The sequence below is a fragment of the Canis aureus genome, chromosome 4 (assembly GCF_053574225.1).
Source record: "Canis aureus isolate CA01 chromosome 4, VMU_Caureus_v.1.0, whole genome shotgun sequence".
In the NCBI taxonomy this organism is placed as follows: domain Eukaryota; kingdom Metazoa; phylum Chordata; class Mammalia; order Carnivora; family Canidae; genus Canis; species Canis aureus.
In genome coordinates, this window is record NC_135614.1 from 58,627,553 (window position 1) to 58,646,792 (window position 19,240).

Sequence of the window (19,240 nt, forward strand, 5' to 3'; positions counted from 1 at the left end):
TTGTTCAGCTCTGGGACAGATGCATCTTCATATGAAAAATGATTTTATACATGTAGCTTACCTTTAGTGAAAGGAAGGCAAAGGGTCATTTTCTAAATTAGTAAATAAGCTTGGAGAAATGTAACAACTTATTGTGTGTAATTCAGCAAAGCTGTGACGCTCTTATCTTCTGAATAAAGGCAATCAGACATTTAACACTGTATTACTGATGTCTCCATAAATTTATTTATTATTCTGAGATAACATGTGAATGCATTTATAAAGATATATAAGCAACTAAGTTTTAAATATAGATGATTGACCATATGCAATTAATGCACTCCCCTATTGAATAGGGCAGGATTTCACAGCTTTTTTTGTTTCCTAGGAGAAAAAAAGATAATAAACTTAATCATCATAGCCATTGTGCCTGTCTTCCTTGCCTTTGTGTCTTTTTTTTTAATAAATTTATTTTTTATTGGTGTTCAATTTACCAACATACAGAATAACACCCAGTGCTCATCCCGTCAAGTGCCCCCCTCAGTGCCCGTCACCCATTCACCCCCACCCTCCACCCTCCTCCCCTTCTACCACCCCTAGTTCGTTTCCCAGAGTTAGCAGTCTTTACGTTCTGTCTCCCTTTCTGATATTTCCCACACATTTCTTCTCCCTTCCCTTCTATTCCCTTTCACTATTATTTATATTCCCCAGATGAATGAGAACATATAATGTTTGTCCTTCTCCGATTGACTTACTTCACTCAGCATAATACCCTCCAGTTCCATCCACGTTGAAGCAAATGGTGGGTATTTGTCGTTTCTAATGGCTGAGTAATATTCCATTGTATACATAAACCACATCTTCTTTATCCATTCATCTTTCGATGGACACTGAGGCTCCTTCCACAGTTGGCCTTTGTGTCTTCTATTTGCCTGCAAAAAGCCTAGCATATAGAAGTCATATTTTAAGTATTAATCGAGCTAAAAAATAAATAAGGAACCAGTATGTTACCCATTACAGTGGAAAGATCTTATGTTCCAATTCCTATCTCATATCATCCAGTTAGACCTTAGGTTCAAAATGAGGAATATTTTTCTTGCATTTTAGTATTGCTCAACTCTTGCAATATTTTCTAGAGGAAAGATAAAAGATCTTTCCTTTGAAACAAGACCGGATACCCAACTCTAAGTCTAGAGCCTATGTTATTCAGATATAAAACAGGAATATTTAAGCAAATCATAATTGACCTTCTTGCCCTCAGTATTTTAACTCCTCTTCTTCCACTCATTATTATTTCATCCTTGAATACAATGATCATCAAAGGTGTTGCACTTATCTAGTCCTACAATCCATTATTTTTAAGGCAAGCATATCATAGCACATACAGCATAGTAATCAAAAGTATAAAAATTTGGACTCAGAATGACCTAGGTAAAAGGCCTCTCCTCCTAGTGACAGTGTGACCCTTAGGCATCTTTGAACCATTTTCCTTATAAGCAAAATGGGAATTATACCACCTATGTCAGTACAGTGGTAGATATTTAATAAGAAAGAGCATGTAAAACTTTTAGCTCAGATCTGGCATATAGAGCTCAATAAATGTTAGTCATTAATTTAAACTATAATAAGTAACAGTAATTTAAATAAGTACATATTTCGCTTTATACTGAGTTTTTTTTTTTTTTTTTTTGGAAGGGTCCACTTCTTTCATCAAGGCCTAAGATGTCTCAAACTTTTCAACCAATGCATAGAAAGAGTTCCCAGTATATTTCCAAGAAACATATTCAAATAGCATTTAAAAAAATATAGTATCTTTCTAGTCCAGGGAGGAATTCTAAAGCAGCAGCAGGCTAGACCTTTTCCATGAAGGAGTTTGCTATTGGTACTCTACTATCTCCCTTTTCTTCCCACCTCCACCACCTGGAAGGAGGAATTATTCAGTACACACTGTTCCTGCTCCTCCCTATGCTGGATAGGAATTCACCATGTTTTTCTATCACATGCTAGATTTTTCTGACACCATCTGTTCTCCTAAGCCCACAGCACACAGTTTGCCTTGCTGTCACAACTCTATTTGAAAATGTCGAGAAGAAATGTGATGAATGATTCTGAGGAATGTTGTTTACCTACCTATCATCCACCGTTGAGTGATAGGGATTTGGGGCTGGATAAAATAATGAGATTCTATGATTAGCCCTACTCATTACATCATAGAATTTGAATAAAATAGACAAGGGCTGATTCCAAAGATTGTCAACCCAGTAAGGACCTGTTGCTGTAGACCATACCTTAGCTCTTATTTGCTGAGTTCTTAATTTCCACTAGGCACTGTTAACCACCTTCCACACATAACACAATCCTCAACACCTCAACAAGAAGGAAGATACTGGTATCATCCATTCACATAGTTGAGAAACTAGAGGAGTGAGAGGGGAAGTTAATCTTCTTATACTCATACATCTAGTAAATAGCAGAGTTGAAATATGAATCCAAGTTCTGAATCTCTAGACTCTCTGTCCTTGACCAATGCATACAATGCCTCCCACAAGAAGAGTAAACTAAGAACCAATTGGCTTGCACTCTCTGATTCAACCATTAAGGAGATTTCATCTTCTGGAGTTACAGTTCTTTTTTTTTTTTTTTTAATCTATTCTTTCTTTTTTATTTATTTTTATTTATTTATGATAGTCACAGAGAGAGAGAGAGAGAGAGAGAGAGAGAGAGGCAGAGACATAGGCAGAGGGAGAAGCAGGCTCCATGCACCGGGAGCCCGACGTGGGATTCGATCCCGGGTCTCCAGGATCGCGCCCTGGGCCAAAGGCAGGCGCTAAACCGCTGCGCCACCCAGGGATCCCTGGAGTTACAGTTCTATTTTGCTATTACTGTAATGCTAAACTGTAAGAAAGTTCATTAAAGGCAGGGTCCATGAAATACTTACATTTATAATACACATTCATACCACCTTTGATCATGCACAATAGGTGCTTATTAAATATCATTGATTTATCAAATGGAGACTCTCACCACCATGATCAAATAATTTATCACCCAAATCAGCATATGTTTGAGAGGGAAAGGGGTCTTTCTTCAACAACAGCTATAAACTGAATTGATACTGGATAAATTAGATGATGTATTTATTCTAGTTATAACCTCTGTTAATCTATTCAATGTTTTGAGTCCCCTCTGAGATAAAGGTTAGAAACAGCCTTTGAAACAGTTAAATTGGAACAAAAAAATGGACCCATGTATCTTCAACACAAACCCAGAAACAGAGCTTATAAAAAAGACAACCTGGATGTCACCCTGATTTTGTTTTCCCTTTTATAAATGTGTTTGTGATTTTTTTTTTCCCATTCCTCAGCAGATGCTACCTGATTTGTGCTCTGGCTAATGTCACTCACGTCAAAAGCGTTGCCAAATGCAATGAGGTGAAACTGACACCAGGAAAGATGATGAGCAAGGAGAATGGCAGCTGGCTGCATTTCCTTCTTGTAGAATTTTAATGAATCAAGGAGCATCCTGATAGAGTACATCTGTACATGCTAGAAGCAAAGCAGAATGCTCTCATCCCAAACTCTGAGATCTGAAAACCCTCTAGTAGGCTCCGCCCTCATGACAGGGCTAGATGGGTCCTGAATAGAGGATGAGGACGGAGAACTGAATATATACAGCAGCTGCAGAGCTACAGGAAGAACTGCAGAGGAATGATTACAAAACTGGTGTTCTCACTGGCTCTGTGCTACTCTCTAGCTTTGTGACTTAAGCAAACTGTCTTAACTACAACTCTGTTTATTAATAATAATTAAAGCTACTTTAAGCAAAAGCAATAAAACAGTTAGTTAATCTCAAGGATCCACAGGTATTTCATGGAAGCCAAGGGCAGGAACACCCCAGAGTCTCAGAAGCACTGCAGATCCAGGAAGGGACCTCAGTTCTTCTTTCATTCTTGCTATTTTCTGTGAATTTGCTTCTCTCTCTCTTCATCAGTCTTTCTTCCCCCACCCATAATTTTCTGATGGAAGAAAAATAACCCAAGTTTTCATGTTATCAGTCTAGTCACAAGGAAAGACTGACTCTCAATTCTCATTCTCTTTTCCATGTGTGATTCTTGCCTAAGATCTGACTGGCCAACCTAGTATCAGGTGCCTTCTCCAGACTCAAAAGCATGAAAAGAGTAGGTATCAATTTTAGATACCATGCCTGAGATCCATTTTCCTGACTAAATAGAAGATGTATTTATCCTCATTGCAGAGGAATTGTTTGTGAGCTGAGATATTTTTCAAAGGTGTCCATTCATTTGTGTACCCCTATTCCCTCAAAAGTAAAATCCAATTTCTCTCTCCTTATGTGGATGTAAGTCTCAAAAGAAATGAGTGACCCTGTGAATCAGTTGCAAAGCAATTATATTTAAGCCTATATACTCCAGATTCCCAAGTTTAGCCCTCTTTCCACAGATATGTAAGTCACTGTCATTACCAGAAAAAAAAAAGAAAAAACTTTCCTCATATGAATGTTGTAGGCTTAGAGTTCACTGACAAGCCAGAGCCTCTCCCTCTCTGGTTTGTAATTAATTCCCTTACTTGTATTATGTAAATAGTACCTTGTATAAATTCATATTCATAGTTATCATTAATAAACTCAGTTGTTATTTCCCTTACAGAGCTCTGAGATGCTTAATTATTAGAACTGTAAACAGAACATAAAGGGTGCAGAAAGCATGAATATTTAGTAATACTCACAGATTTTGTTCATGACCTGTCATGATTATTAATATCACTATTAATTTTGCCCAGGCAGGTTGTCAACATGTGTACTAAGTATGAAGGAAGGAAGACGCCTTTACCCAGAACTGAATTTTCCAAAAAATGCTACTAAAAAGAATACACATCTTACTCATACTCAAGTCTTGAGACAGCAGTCAATCCATCAACAGGTCTTCACTAAGGCCTGTGATGGGTCAAGATTCAATAATCTTTGGGGCTTAGGAAAGGGCTAGAATGTGAGATAATATTTTTGAAGTATTTATTCATAGACCCCTCCACATATGTCTGATCTGGAAACAACTCCTCAACCCTCTATAGAAATAACTTGATGAAAAAAAGCATAAGTTTTAATTCTGACTCTGTAACTTTATGGCCTCAAATTCTTTACCATTACAGGGAGCATAATTAAAATATCTGCCCTGCCTAACTGGAAATGACAGAGAGAGAATATTTTGTCAATGAACAGCAGAGAAAAGTTGAAAATTAAGGTTTAGGCATGGTTTACTTAAGAAAGCCTGAAGTGATACATGTCTTGGGTAAACACATGGGCCATCTTGCATAGAACTACTGAGAAACAAGATCCATCATGCGATCCCCTTTAAAGGTAAAAATGCAAAAAGGTTCTTACTCCTAAGATAGAAAGGTACAGATTATTGAGTAGTGATGCTGTCTGAGAGGGTAAAACTTGAGATGAAGAAAGAAAATGGACAGATACTAGGAAAAGGGGAGATGAAAATGAAAAGATAACATTCAGTCAGAGCTTTAAAAAATATATCAACATGAGGAGTGGCTGTTCTTTATACTCTCAATGGTGCACATATGCACACTTGCAGATACAGGCACACATGGTTATATATTTCCTCCACCCACAGACACCACATATATATATACACAATCTCCTCATATTCCTCATTATGTACAAATCATGTGTCCATGCACACACATAAATATACTCCCACAAATCACACACACACATACACATTCCCCCCCTTGCATATTTCCTCTCATCCACGAGAGTATCAACAGCATTTCAGCAAAGCTGTCTGAAACAAATGCAGAAATGAAGCACACAAATACCTCAAAGACAGACATAGGGACAGAAGCTTCTGATCAAGAGTCAATTAGAAAAACAGGAAGACCTAATCAAATGCCAACAGAAAGGTCAGCATAACCAACTCCTACTTCCTTAAAGCAGTTGATAATTTTTTTTTGTATTTCTGTAAATAGAATTAAAGATGGAAGAAATTTAGGTTAATGGCTGAGTAGTATCAATAGCCAGGTTGGTGTCTATTTTGGAAAGAATATTTTAGTAACATGTTTACCAAATTGTTCTACTCAGATTCTAACTAAAATACAGTTATAAAAACATAAACCACTATACTTCCTGATCCATCTATCCAAATGCACATAGGAATAAACTGAGATACAAACATAAAGATATGCACTTGAACATCTTTAATCAACAAATATATCACTCCAAATTATGCAGCTTTGAGTTGTTAAGTAAACTTTTACTTATTATTTATTTTAAAGATTTTATTTATTTGACAGAGAAAGAGCATGAGTGGAGGGGAAGGGCAGAGGAAGAGGGTTAAGCAGACTCCCCACTGAGCAAGGAGCCCTACACAGGACTTGATCCCAGGAGCCTTGGATCATCACCTGAGCCAAAGGCAGATGCTTAACCAACTGAGCTTCCCAGGTGCCTGGTTAAGTAAGCTTTTAGTTGCATATCTAAAGGCAACTGAGTTCACTTCAGAGCTACCGTTTATTAAAAACTAACTATATGTACACACTGTTCCAAAATCTTTCTCATTACCTTACTAAACCCCCACAATATTCCCATATAGTAGGTGCTATTATCTCCATTTAATAAGTGAGGAAACTGAGGCACAGAGTAATTAAGCTGAGGAAGAGGCAGAGCTTAAATGTGAACCCCTTCCCAAGGCAACCATCAACCAGTAGTAACTGTCTGTAATGCCACATGGAGTATTTTTTTACTATATCTGAGCTTGTAAAGAAGGTGTGCTATAGTTAATGGATAAAATGTGCTATGGGTGGAAAGGTGAGTAGAGTATACATAGTGAGTATTTGCAACACTGATCCAGGTTCCAGAGGATGAGCAACCACTAACCATATATGTGACACTACCCAAAAGATCAGGTGAAAAGTGAAGGAATCAAGGTGCCTGAGTGGCTTTGGTCATGATCCCAGAGTCCTGGGACTGAGCCCCGTGTTGGGCTCTTTGCTCAGAGGGGAGCCTGCTTCTCCCTCTCCCTCTGCCTGCTGCTTCCCCTGTTTGTACTCCCTTTCTCTGTGTCAAGTGAATGGATAAAATCTTAAAAAGAAAAAAAATGAAGAAGAAGAAGAAGAAGAAGAAGAAGAAGAAGAAGAAGAAGAAGAAGTAGAAGAAGAAGAAGAAGAAAGAAGAAGAAGGAGGAGGAGGAATCAAGGCCAGTATCACAAGCTTAGCAACATTATTATGGGCTAAGCACCATGAGGACCTCTTAACACGATGCCAGATGGCTAGAAAAGTCTAACATCCTGAGATCTTAGATCATTATTTTCTAGCTTAGAATATGATTTCGCAACTACCACCTTTGTTTCTTAAACTCCACCCATCTCCACATCTATTACTAAAAATAATCAAATTTAATCACCAAAAAGGAAAAAGCTTCATCCATGTGCTTATACAATTCCCATGTGGGGATTTAAATGCACAAACACAAGTCATATGACAGTTAAAGAAATTGACTTTTTGTGCTTAGAAAAGCTCAATGGAGAAGAAAAGTAAAGGGTAGTTGAAATTCTAACACTTAACACTCAAAAGGCTTGGCAGTTACTACTAGTCCAAAAACATATTAACATGCTCACCTTCCTAAAGTATATGATGCTTAATATTAAATACTGATATGGGTAAGAACACTCTCAATTTAATCTTTACAACAACTTTGGAAGCTCTGTTAGAAAACTTAGCCAAGTTTATTCAGCCATTCTGAGAACTTCCAGAACAATTACCCAAACTTCTAAAACCAAACTTCTAAAACCAGTTTATTGTTTTTCTATGGCCTCAAGTTTTCCATTTGAGGACGGGTGAAAGCATGTCTCGATCTCTCTTACAACCAAGAGAGTCTACGCACTGGTGACTGCAGGCAAGAGGGCTGTGGACTGTGACTGTGGGACAGGCTGGCACTTGGACTGGCTTTGTTTGAATCACACTCTCGAATGACAGAATTAACCAGCCACGGAGATTGAGTTCACTGAACAGGAAAAATGAGGCTGCCAAAAAAAAAAAAAAAAAAAAGTTAATGCAATCCAAGGCTGTGTTAAATAGAACAACAGCCATTTATTTTTTCCTCAACCTCTTTCAAGAAAGATTTAGGGGGCAATAAATAATAGTGTCCAGAAACAAGTAGTTGAAAATCTCACTCCACTTTTGGTTTCTAGGTGACACATTGAAGAGAATCCTAAATTCCATAAAAAATATTTCATAAGGTCTTTTGAGAAACTAGAGTTCATTCATATAGGGTTACCAGGATGGTGAAGGGCCACAAAATCATGGCTTGTGATGCCTGAAGAAACAGAGGGTATTTACTCTAACAGAAAGACTTTGAAAACAGTTACATTTTAATGAATACTTAAAAGGTCTGTCATATTGAAGAGTGTTTGGACTTTTCTTATGCTGTTTTAGAGAACCAAGTAAGACTAATAAGTGTAAGTTCCAAAACTTGTCTAAAAATGAAAAATGATACCTATGAAGTAGTGATTGCCACTATCAGAGCTATTCAACAAGAAGCACATTTATAAATCTCTACAAATGCTTAACATCAAGGGCTGGAACAGACTTTTAAAACCAACTCAGAATCACATACATTCTAAGATATTGTTTCATCTTTACTAGACACTGGTGTGAAAGATTTGGTATGCTTTATTTGCTAAACACAAGAAGAAAAGTGAGGGTTTTTCTATAAAAAGCCTCAGAATTTTTATCAAAATTAAGTAGAGAAGAAGCCTGTCACATTACTGAATGGACCAAGATATCTGGGGTAAGATATCATTTACTTCCACCATCATAGGATGTATGCTTTTATTTTCCCCACATAAGAGCAAAAAATGTCCCATCTATACAGACTTCTGAGCTTCCGAGCTATAGATTATACCGGCAGTCATTCAGGAAAATTGGACAAAAGCAAATCATTTATCACTGGTGGGTAACATTAGCCCAGCTCTTTTGAACTGAAAGGGGCTTCAGGAGCAATCCCAATATCCCATTCTTTTCTCTTTTTATGAATTCTACTGCCATTATCCTTGCAAGAATCAGCCAACCTGATCAAGCTATTTGTAATGCAGTTAGTGACCTCATCATCCTGCTCCAGTTGAATACCTTATTATACATGGAAAGAAAAGAATGAAAGTATTTTTTCATCTGTTCTGCAATTTCCAGTTTTTAAAAAATAAATCTCTACATTTTCAGAAGGTGTTATATCAGATTTTCTTGTTTTGCTGATACAGCAGGAGACACAATAGCTGTGTGGGGCAATTTTCTAGCCAACTTGCTGCAATTGAACAATGTAGGATGAGAGATTGTATTCAAAATTCAGTATCACAGTTCTGTCTGTCTTTCCAGATGAGTGCGATCTGGCTTCCATTCATTGAAGAGGACAATAAATTAATAATGGCTATAAAAGATAAATAAAAACCCTTTCCTTATAATAGGTGCTAAATATATTTAGAACCAAAGACTACAAATAAGACCATAATAATAATAAGTTTACTATTTTAAAGTCCCAGGCAGAGGAAGTAAATATGTAAAAAGACTGGTTATGAAGCAATAAAAAGCATTGTGTTGGCATCTGGTTGGAAATTCTGTGCCCTAACTAAGCATCAACAATAATAGTTGAAGGTTCCCATTTGAGCTGGAAACCACCAGATCGAGTGGTTTTCAATTCTGAGACCATATTCAAATCCTTGGACAACTTTCAAAAAAATATTAATGTTTGGGCCCCATACTAGGTCAATTAGATAAGCATCTCTGTAAGTGAGAACCACTGTCAGTGTGATTTTAAAATCTCATCAGGTGATTCTAATGTACTGCTAAACATGAGAAACAAGATGAGAAAACTAAAGCTGAAAAAAATAAAGGCATTTATTAAGACCATATTAATTAGCACTTGGTGGGCAGCAAGTGCTGCCTTAATTACCAATAATTAACTTCTTAGGTTCCAAGCCAGAAGATGCCCAGAAGCAAATACATAGTGGAAGTAATACAAGGGTAATGTGCAAAAGTTGCTAAGATTATCATTTGATTCTAGCAAATATTTGACCAGTTAGGGATTTAGCTACATTAATGATATGATGCATCTTCTTTAGTGCCTATAACATGCCCCAAATAACTAAATATTTAACATACATTTCTCTCTTTAAATGCTGTAACAATCCATTGAAGACATTGATGCACAGAAAGACAAGTTAAAATTGCCAAGTACACAAAGCTAATACATTTCCAAGGACAGATTTAAATCTGCTTGAATAATATTCCATTATATGATTTTACCACAGTTTGTTCACCCACTGATACCAGTCATTTTGCTATTATTAGTAAAGCTTTTTGACCATGTATTAGTAAAGTTGCTATAAACATTCTGGTTCAAGCATTTTTTTGTAGAAATATATTTTTATTTCTCTTGGGTAAATACTTTAGAGGTGGAATTTCTGGATCAGTAGACATAGTTGGATGTTTAACTTTATGAGAAATTACCAAACTATTTTCTAAAGTGGATGCTTTACATACATACTTCAATTGGAACAACATGAGGGTGCCAATTACTCCATATCCTCAGTATTTATTGTCACCACAATGAAGTATTACATTGTTTCAATTTACATTTCTCTAATAACTAATAATGTTAAATACTTTGCAAGTTCACATTTACTACTCACATATTCTTTCTTGTGAGAAAGTGTCCAAAACTTTGCCTAGTGAAACTAACAAACAAAAAATCTGTTTAATCTTTTATTGTTAGTTTGTTCTTTTTTCTGGATCAAGTTCTGTCAAATATATATTGCAAATATTTTCTCCCATATTGTTACTAAACTTTTTATTTTCTTTCAACAGAGAGAAGTTTAGTTTTGTTCGGTTGATTGGTTTGGTCACTTTTTTTGTGGCTTAATGTTTTCCTTTCCTAAGAAATTTTGCCTACCCCAAAATCAGTAGTATACTCTTCTATGTTAGTTTTTAAAAGCTTTAGTTAAAAAAAAAAAAAAAAAAGATTTTAAATAATCACTACACCCAGTGTGGAGCTGGACCCCACAAGCCCAACATCGAGTTGCACGCTCTGCTGACTGAGCCAGCCATGTGCCCCCAAAATCTTTAGTTTTGGTTATTATGATTAGATCTGTAATTTATCTATGTTAATTAGTTGCAGTTGAGATTCATTTTCCCATGTGTTTATACATCTATTCTAGCACCATTTGTTAGAAAGACTTATCTTTTGAATTGCCTTTGAGCTTTTATTGAAATTGACTATATATCTATGGATCTATTTCTGAACTCTGTCCCATTGATCAACTTTATATCCTTATATACTAACACAATACCGTCTTGATTATTATGGCTTATATGAAGTCTTGATATTAAGACTGCTGGGGATTTACCCCAAAGATACAGATGCAGTGAAACGCCAGAACACCTGCACCCCGATGTTTATAGCAGCAATGTCCACAATAGCCAAACTATGGAAGGAGCCTCGGTGTCCATCGAAAGATGAATGGATAAAGAAAATGTGGTCTATGTATACAATGGAATATGACTCAGCCATTAGAAACAACAAATACCCACCATTTGCTTCGATGTGGATGGAATTGGAGGGTATTATGCTGAGTGAAGTAAGTCAATCAGAGGACAAACATTATATGGTCTCATTCATCTGAGGAATATAAAAAATAGTGAAAGGGAATAAAGGGGAAAGGAGAGAAAATGAATGGGAAATATCAGAGAGGGAGACAGAACATGAAAGACTCCTAACTCTGGGAAATGAACAAGGGGTGGTGGACAGGGAGGTGGGCGGGGGGGGGGGGTGACTGGGTGACGGGCACTAAGGGGGGCACTTGATAGGATGAATACTGGATGTTATTCTATATGTTGGCAAATTGAACTTCAATTTAAAAAAAGGAAAAAAAAGAATTATAACTCAATTGACTTTTCTTTTTCAAGATGGCTTCAACTGTTGTAAATTCTGCATTTTCATGTACATTTTTTCACATTTTAATTTCAATTTCAATTAGTTAGCATACAGTGTAATATTAATTTTAGGTATACAATATAGTGATTCAACACTTCCTTACAACACCTGGTGCTCCTCACTAGTGCACTCCTTAATTCGCATCAGCTATTTTACCCATTCCCCCCACCCACCTCCCCTCTGGTAACCATAGATTTGTTCTCTACAGTCAAGAGTCTGTTTTTTGGTTTTCCTCTTTTTTCTCCCCTATGTTCATTTGTTAATATTACTCAGCTACAAAAACAAATTGAAATCTTGCCATTTACAATGATGTAGATGGAGCTAGAGAGTATGCTAAGTGAAATCAGTCAGTCAAAAACAAATACCAAATGATTTCATTCCTATGTGTAATTGAAGAAACAAGTGAGCATTTTCATATAACTTTTTAAAAAATTGCTTCCACAAAAAAGTTGAAAGTTTGCTTGACATTGTGTTTAATCAAAACAGTATTTAATCTTCCAGTTCATTAACACTTTATATCTATCTCAGTTTAGGCCTGCTTTAAATCTCTAAGGAATATTTTACAGTTTTTAGTAAAGAGGTCTCCTATATCTTTTTGTTAAATTTATCTCTAAATTTTATGAGTATCTTTTATGCTATTGTAAATGTTATATTTAAATTTCATTTTCCAAGTGTTTTCAGCTGGTATATAGAAATATAACTTATTATTTCATATTGGTACTGTATCAATAACTACCCACTGAGTAATTGTAATGTGCCAGAAACCATACTAAACATCCTCTGTGAAAATCTTGACAACCATCTATTAATTAAAAGATAAGACAACTGAGGCAGGATAGATTAATTATATAAGGACATAAAGCTAATAAAGTTCCAAAGTTGAATTAAAACCTAACCTAATGTTAAGCTCTATGTTTGAACCACTGTGCTTTGCTTATGTCATAATACGGGGACCTTGACTACCATTGCTTTGAGGGTTTAATACTACCAGTCAGTGGGTTTTCATGGTAGATTCTTGAGCATGGAAATAACATTTTGAAAGAGACATTCTAAGGAGCCTATCCAGATGGAGGTGGGAAGAATGGAACGGATAGAGTGATGAGAAACAGATTACATAGTGTCAAACATCCCACACACTGCCTCCTCTAACTTGACTCTATTTCTTTACATTCACCAAGAGTTAAGTTTCATGCCCCCACTTAGGAAGACAGTCTGATAGTTCTTTAAATGATTAAACATAGTTACTATATGATTTAGCAATGCTACAACTAGTTATGTACCCAAGATAAATGAAAACCTATGTCTACACCAAAACTTGTATGCACATGTTTATAGCAATATTATTCATAGCAGCCAAAAGGTGGCAACAACCCAAATGTCCATCAACTGAAGAATGGATTAAGTAAAATGTGATATATCCCAAAAATTGAATATTTGGGGCCATAAAAAGGAACAAACTACTGATACACATTATAACATGTGTTATAATGAACATATATAGCTGAACCTTGAAAATATTTATGTTAAGTAAAAGCGGCCAAACACACAAGTCTTATAATATGATTCTATCCATATGAAATGTCTAGAGTAGAAAAATCTATTAAATAGAAAGTAGATGAGTGACTGCTTAGGGTTAGAAGGGAAAGGAGACAGGGGACAATATCTAACTGGTATGGGATTTCTTTTTGAGGCATTACAAATGTTATAAAACTGACTTTGGTGGTAGTTGCAAATATTGGCAAATATACTAAAAACCATTGAATTGTACACTTTAAATGTGATTTTTTTTTATTTAAATTGAATTAGCCAATAAATGGTACATTATTAGTTTCAGATGTAGAGATCAGTAATTTATCAGTTGCATGAATGTGTGAATTGTATATTATGTGACTTATATGTCAGTAAAGCTATTAAGAAATAAGCTTTAAGAAAAAGAATGAGGTCCCTGTTCTTTTTTACAATACAATACCTGATACCTAACAGGAGTGCAACAGTTATTTGTTGGAAAGATAAAAAAGAATAAATTCACTACTATTAGGAGCTTATTAAGTCCAAATACTTGGCTACGATGAGGGAGAAATGTTGCAACAATATAAAAAAGTTACTCTCTTTCCCTTATTTATTCAACCATGTAATAAATTACCTGGAACACTGCTTGCTATTCTAGGCTTCATTTAACTAAATCCATTATTTATTTTAGGGTTTTTTCTGTAGTACTGCTGTCATCCATTATTACTGGCATTTTCAGGAATGCCTTGCAGCATGACCTTTGGTAGGTCACTTTACTTTTCCTAGCTTGTTTCTAATAGAATTCTTGAAAGTAACCTTGAGAAGGTGGCAATGAGAAAAGCCAGGGAAGCAGAAAAGGATATAGCTGGACACTATAACAAGCTACAAGATCACTAAATACAACAAGCAATCTTGGATCCCTTGGCATTTTTGCCTCCATAATTTTCAACTAACAAAAAAAAAAAAAAAAAAAAAAAGGATCTTTTGATTGTATCAGTCAGGATATGTCACATATTTGGGTCATATCTCTTTTTTCTCAGAAAGAATAAAATATCAGTATCACTAAAGCTGTTTTGTTTTTGTTTCATATTTTCCTCTCTTAAGTTTCTTTAGTCCTAAAAAGTTAGCATAGAAAGGGACCTTAGAGGTTCTTTAGTCCAATGCTTTCCAAAGTTTAATGTGAACCACCTGAGGATTTTGTTAAAATGCAGAATCTGATGCAGTAGGTTTGGAAAGAGGTCCACAGTTATAGAAAGCTCCCAGGTGATATGGATATTGCTGTTTCATGGACTATAGTTTGAGTAGTAAAGTTCAATTACAATATCTTCATATTACAAATGAAGAAATCAACAGGAGGACAAGAAAAGGATACTTACTCAAGGTCACAAAGCTTTGCAGTAGTGAGATCAAGACCAGAGACAAAATCTCTAAAATCGTAGCCCAGGTTCCTTTCCATTACATGCCATACATCAGAAACCCAAAACACATGTCTTCTTCATTCTCATTAAATCTTGAAATGTTCTGAGATGATTATACCTAACAAGCAAAAATCCTCATATTAGTCTGTTTCCTGCCCTACTAAGGCCTTAAGAACATAAAGTATGAGAAAACAAAATTAAATCCACTTTTGGCCATCAAGGATGAAAAATAGCCATTTTCCTCATAAATGGCCACTCTAGATCCTAGAATGAGGTAAGCCTCTGATCTACTTCCTGTCATCTTCAGTATGTGAAGCTTAAGAAAACAATTCTTTTAATGGATGTTTTAAAGAAAAAGAGTCATAAAACCTTTCAAGATTCATAAAAACTTTTCAAGAGAAAAACCCCATAAAGTTTGAGTATTTTATTTCCAACCTTGCCGGTATGGACAACTAAGAAAGGATTGTGTAACTCAAATATATGTAGACTTAATAGAATACAAGACTATTTATATGTATATGTTGGTATATGCATAGAATATTTTTGAAAAATTACACAAACTTAATAATGATTAAATTTACTCTATAAGAATTAAACAGAAGTGCATCTCTGATTAGGAAAAAGGAGATGGGCTTTTTAATTTTTCACATTGTATTTTTTGTCTTACATTCATTTTGCCACATGCACATATAAGTTTTTCTTAAAACCAGTAATGTTTAGGGACACCTGGATGGCTCAGCAGTTGAGCATTTGCATTTTGCTCAGGTCATGATCCCAGGGTCCTAGGATTGAGTCCCACATCGGGCTCCCTACAGGGAGCCTGCTTCTCCCTTTGCCTGTGTCTCTGCCTCTCTCTCTCTCTCTCTGTCTCTCATGAATAAGTAAATAAAATCTTTTTTAAAAAGCCAGTAATGTTTAAATAAGGTTAATAAAACATAGCATGGAAGATTGTAATTTCTAAAAAAGGTCACAGTAATATTTTCAGTTCCACATTTCTCTCCAGAACCATACAATATTCCAGTCAAGAATTGTAGCCTATATTCCTTCCCCTTAAACTTGAGAAGGTTTGTGAATTTCCCATCCAATAAAGTGAAGTGATGCTATGTGATTTCTGGAGCTAAGTCTTATAAAGAATACAGCTTCCATCTGGATCCCTCTTTTTGGGATGCTTGCTCTGAGAAACCAAATTCCGTGCTGTTAAGAGACCCACATTACCCACACAAAAAGATCCCATGGAAAGGACTATGTTCAAAGTAACTGAGGCCTCCTCAATCCACAGCCTTTATTAACCACCATACCTGTGAATCAACAAGTCTTCACGAGTCCAGTCCTCAGAATGAATCTTCTAGATGAGACCCAATCATCATGGAGAGAAGACAAACCATCCTGCTACACCTATCTAAATTCCTAACTTGAAGAATCCATGAACAAAATAAATAGATTTATTTTATTCTAAATTTCATAGTAATTTATTATGTAGCATTAAATAACTGGAATAGATTTTCATACCTAGAAACTAGGTCACTGCCATTACAAAAAGACCTAAAACCAGGGAGGTGACTTTGGGACTTGGTGGTGGGCAAAGACTAGCAAAAACACAGAGCAGAATATTAGTGAACACTTAAAGCATCTTACTAAGTCTATCAGCAGAACCTTGACATCCCTTGAGAAGATTCTAAGTAGGAGATTAAAGGGAAAAAAAGTGTTACTGCAAGCTGGAAGAAAGAAGACACTTGTTATGCAGTGGTAGGAAGTTTGGAAACACTATCTCCTATGGTAACATGGAAACAGAAATGTATTCAATGGTTTGGATAATTGAGCCATGGAGATTTCCGGGCAGATTGCTGAAGGTGCCGCCTGGTACTACAGGCTGTTATAGCAGCCTAGAGTAAATGTAAGAAAATAAAGAAATGCTAAAGGAAAGACTAGTGAATATAAAGGAGCCAGGACTTTCTGGGTTTGAAAATAACAGTGTTTCTCATTCCCAGCTTCTCCAGATGGTAAAAGAGGCTAAAATTAATAAATGGCTTTGTTGCAGAAATCATATCTGGGGTATTGTCAGGAAAATGTGATCTAAAGATAAAGTCAAGTGTGTGACTTTAAAACCCTTTAAGATCTCAAAAAAAAAAAAAATTAAGGTGGTATCTCAACAGATGAACGTTCATTTAAGGAAGATGGTGGTGTAGAAGAATTTGAGCTTGCCTCCTCCCATCAGTTACAAATATATGTAAAAAAATTTTCTCTAAGACCTGAGAACTAACAAAGTAGTTCCAAAAGAAGGAAGGAAGGAAGGAAGGAAGGAAGGAAGGAAGGAAGGAAGGAAGGAAGGAAGGAAAAAAAATGAAGAAAGGCTACATCAAGATGGGTAAAAGGAGCAGACAAGTGGTCTTTCCTGAACCCCTGCCACCTATACCATGACTCATAAGAGGAAGGGATATCACAAATGTGCAGCTCCACATTGAGGAGAGGTTTGAGGTCCATAATGGACACCATAGCCCATGGGACCAACACTGGAAGGACACCCCAAATGACTGGCATTAAAATCCAGTGGGACTAACATTTGGGGCAGCAGGAGGGCTATAGAAAACCAACCGTCCTCTCTTAAAGGGCTTGTACACAGACTCACTCACCACAAATCCCTACAGTGGGGTCAGTAGCTTGAGAAATGCCTGGGTGGTGTGTGAGGATGATTCACTGACTAGTCTTACAGGGTATACCAGAGGGCCAGGTATCTTTTGGAGCTCTCCCTAGGAACAGAGGAGCTGACAGGTGCTATTTTGGGGAGGTATTGGTTTTTTGTTTGTTTTTGTGTTGTGTTTTTTTTTTCTCCTCCTTCATTGTTAGCCCAGTGCTGGCAGGTACTCTCAATTTTCCTTGCTAGTGTCACCCTATCCCATATTCCTCTATAGCTCTGCCTTATAATTCAGCCCAGTACTCATCCACCACAGCCCATAAGACCCAGCATGGTGGTTCACCTCACTCCAGTGCTTGTCTACCATAGACCCTGTCCTTCCAGACCCAGTCCCAAAGTGTGCCCTGGGCTGGCACTTCTCTACCATTTCCCTTACTCTGCCAGATGACAGTGTGCACATCCACACAGTGTCATCAGTGAATGCCCATCCAGGGAGCTTGCATTTCTGGGCCCCATAAAACTGAAACATTAGAAGTGACAGAGTTTGGCAGATTACCACATGGAGGACACTGGACAGACTCTCCACCTTCCAGTGACAATTTCTTCAATATTGAGAGAGACAGTTGCTTCATTTAATACATAGATACAGGGACGCCTGGGTGGCTCAGTGGTTTAGTGCCTGCCTTCGGCCCAGGGCATGATCCTGGAGACCCAAGATCGAGTCCCAGGTTGTGCTCCTTGCATGGAGCCTGCTTCTTACTCCGCCTATGTCTCTGCCTCTCTCTCTCTCTCTCTCATGAATAAATAAATAAAATCTTTTAAAAAATAATACATAGATACAAAAAGAGTCAGGAAAAATGAGGATACAGAGGAATATGTTCCAAAACAAAGAAGAAAACAAAACCTCAGAAATCCATTAATGAAATGGAGATAAGCAATCTATCTTATCGACAGTTCAAATTAATGGTTATAAAAATGCTAATTTGGGAAGAGGGGGAGAGAATCAATGAACACAGTGAGATCTTAAACAAAGATGTAGAAAATAAAGTTTCAAATGGCAATTACACCAGCTGAAGAATACAAAAACTACACTGAAAACTACACTAGAGCGGTTTAACAGCAGACTAGATAAAGCAGAAGAACAGATTAGCAAACTGCAGACAAAGCAGTGGAATTCACCCAGATAGAGCAACGAAAGAAAAATATAAGATCCTGCAGCCCAGGTGGCTCAGCAGTTCAGCGCCACCTTCAGTCCAGGGCGCGATCCTGGAGACCTGGGATTAAGTCCCACATCAGGCTCTCTGCCTGTGTCTCTGCCTCTCTCTCTCTTTGTGTCTCTCGTGAATAAATAAATAAAATCTTAAAATAAATAAATAAATACATAAATACATAAATAAGATAAAGTGAAGATTCCTTAAGGGAACTTGTGGTCCACATAAAGCAAATAACATTTCCATCCACCAAAGGAATAGGGAAAAAGGACCAGGAAACTTAATTGAAGAAATAATGGCTAAAATTTTCCATAATTTGGGGAAAGAAACAGACATTCAGGTCTGGGAAAGTCCTAAATAAAATGAACCCAAAGAAATCCACACCAAAACAAATTATAATTAAAATGTCAAAAGTTATAGATGAAGAGAGCATCTTAAAAGAAGCAAATGAAAAACAACTTCTTACTTACAAGGGAAACTCCACAGG

General features: G+C 36.5%; 1 protein-coding gene across 29 annotated transcripts in view; it reads right to left on the minus strand.

The window, feature by feature from the left end:
- Positions 1 to 215: 215 nt before the first annotated feature.
- The window catches only part of LOC144312780 (uncharacterized), a 740,032-nt gene continuing 721,007 nt past the window's right edge, over positions 216 to 19,240 (minus strand). For 26 of the 29 annotated variants that reach the window (XR_013378386.1, XR_013378384.1, XR_013378382.1 and 23 more), the window contains 3 exons: positions 14,869 to 15,028; positions 735 to 922; positions 216 to 363 (listed from right to left, as the gene is read on the minus strand). The gene's annotated coding sequence lies outside the window, so the exon portion shown is untranslated. The remainder of the gene's footprint in view (positions 364 to 734; positions 923 to 14,868; positions 15,029 to 19,240) is intronic. The other 3 variants (XR_013378395.1, XR_013378394.1, XR_013378388.1) reach the window with 1 other exon arrangement.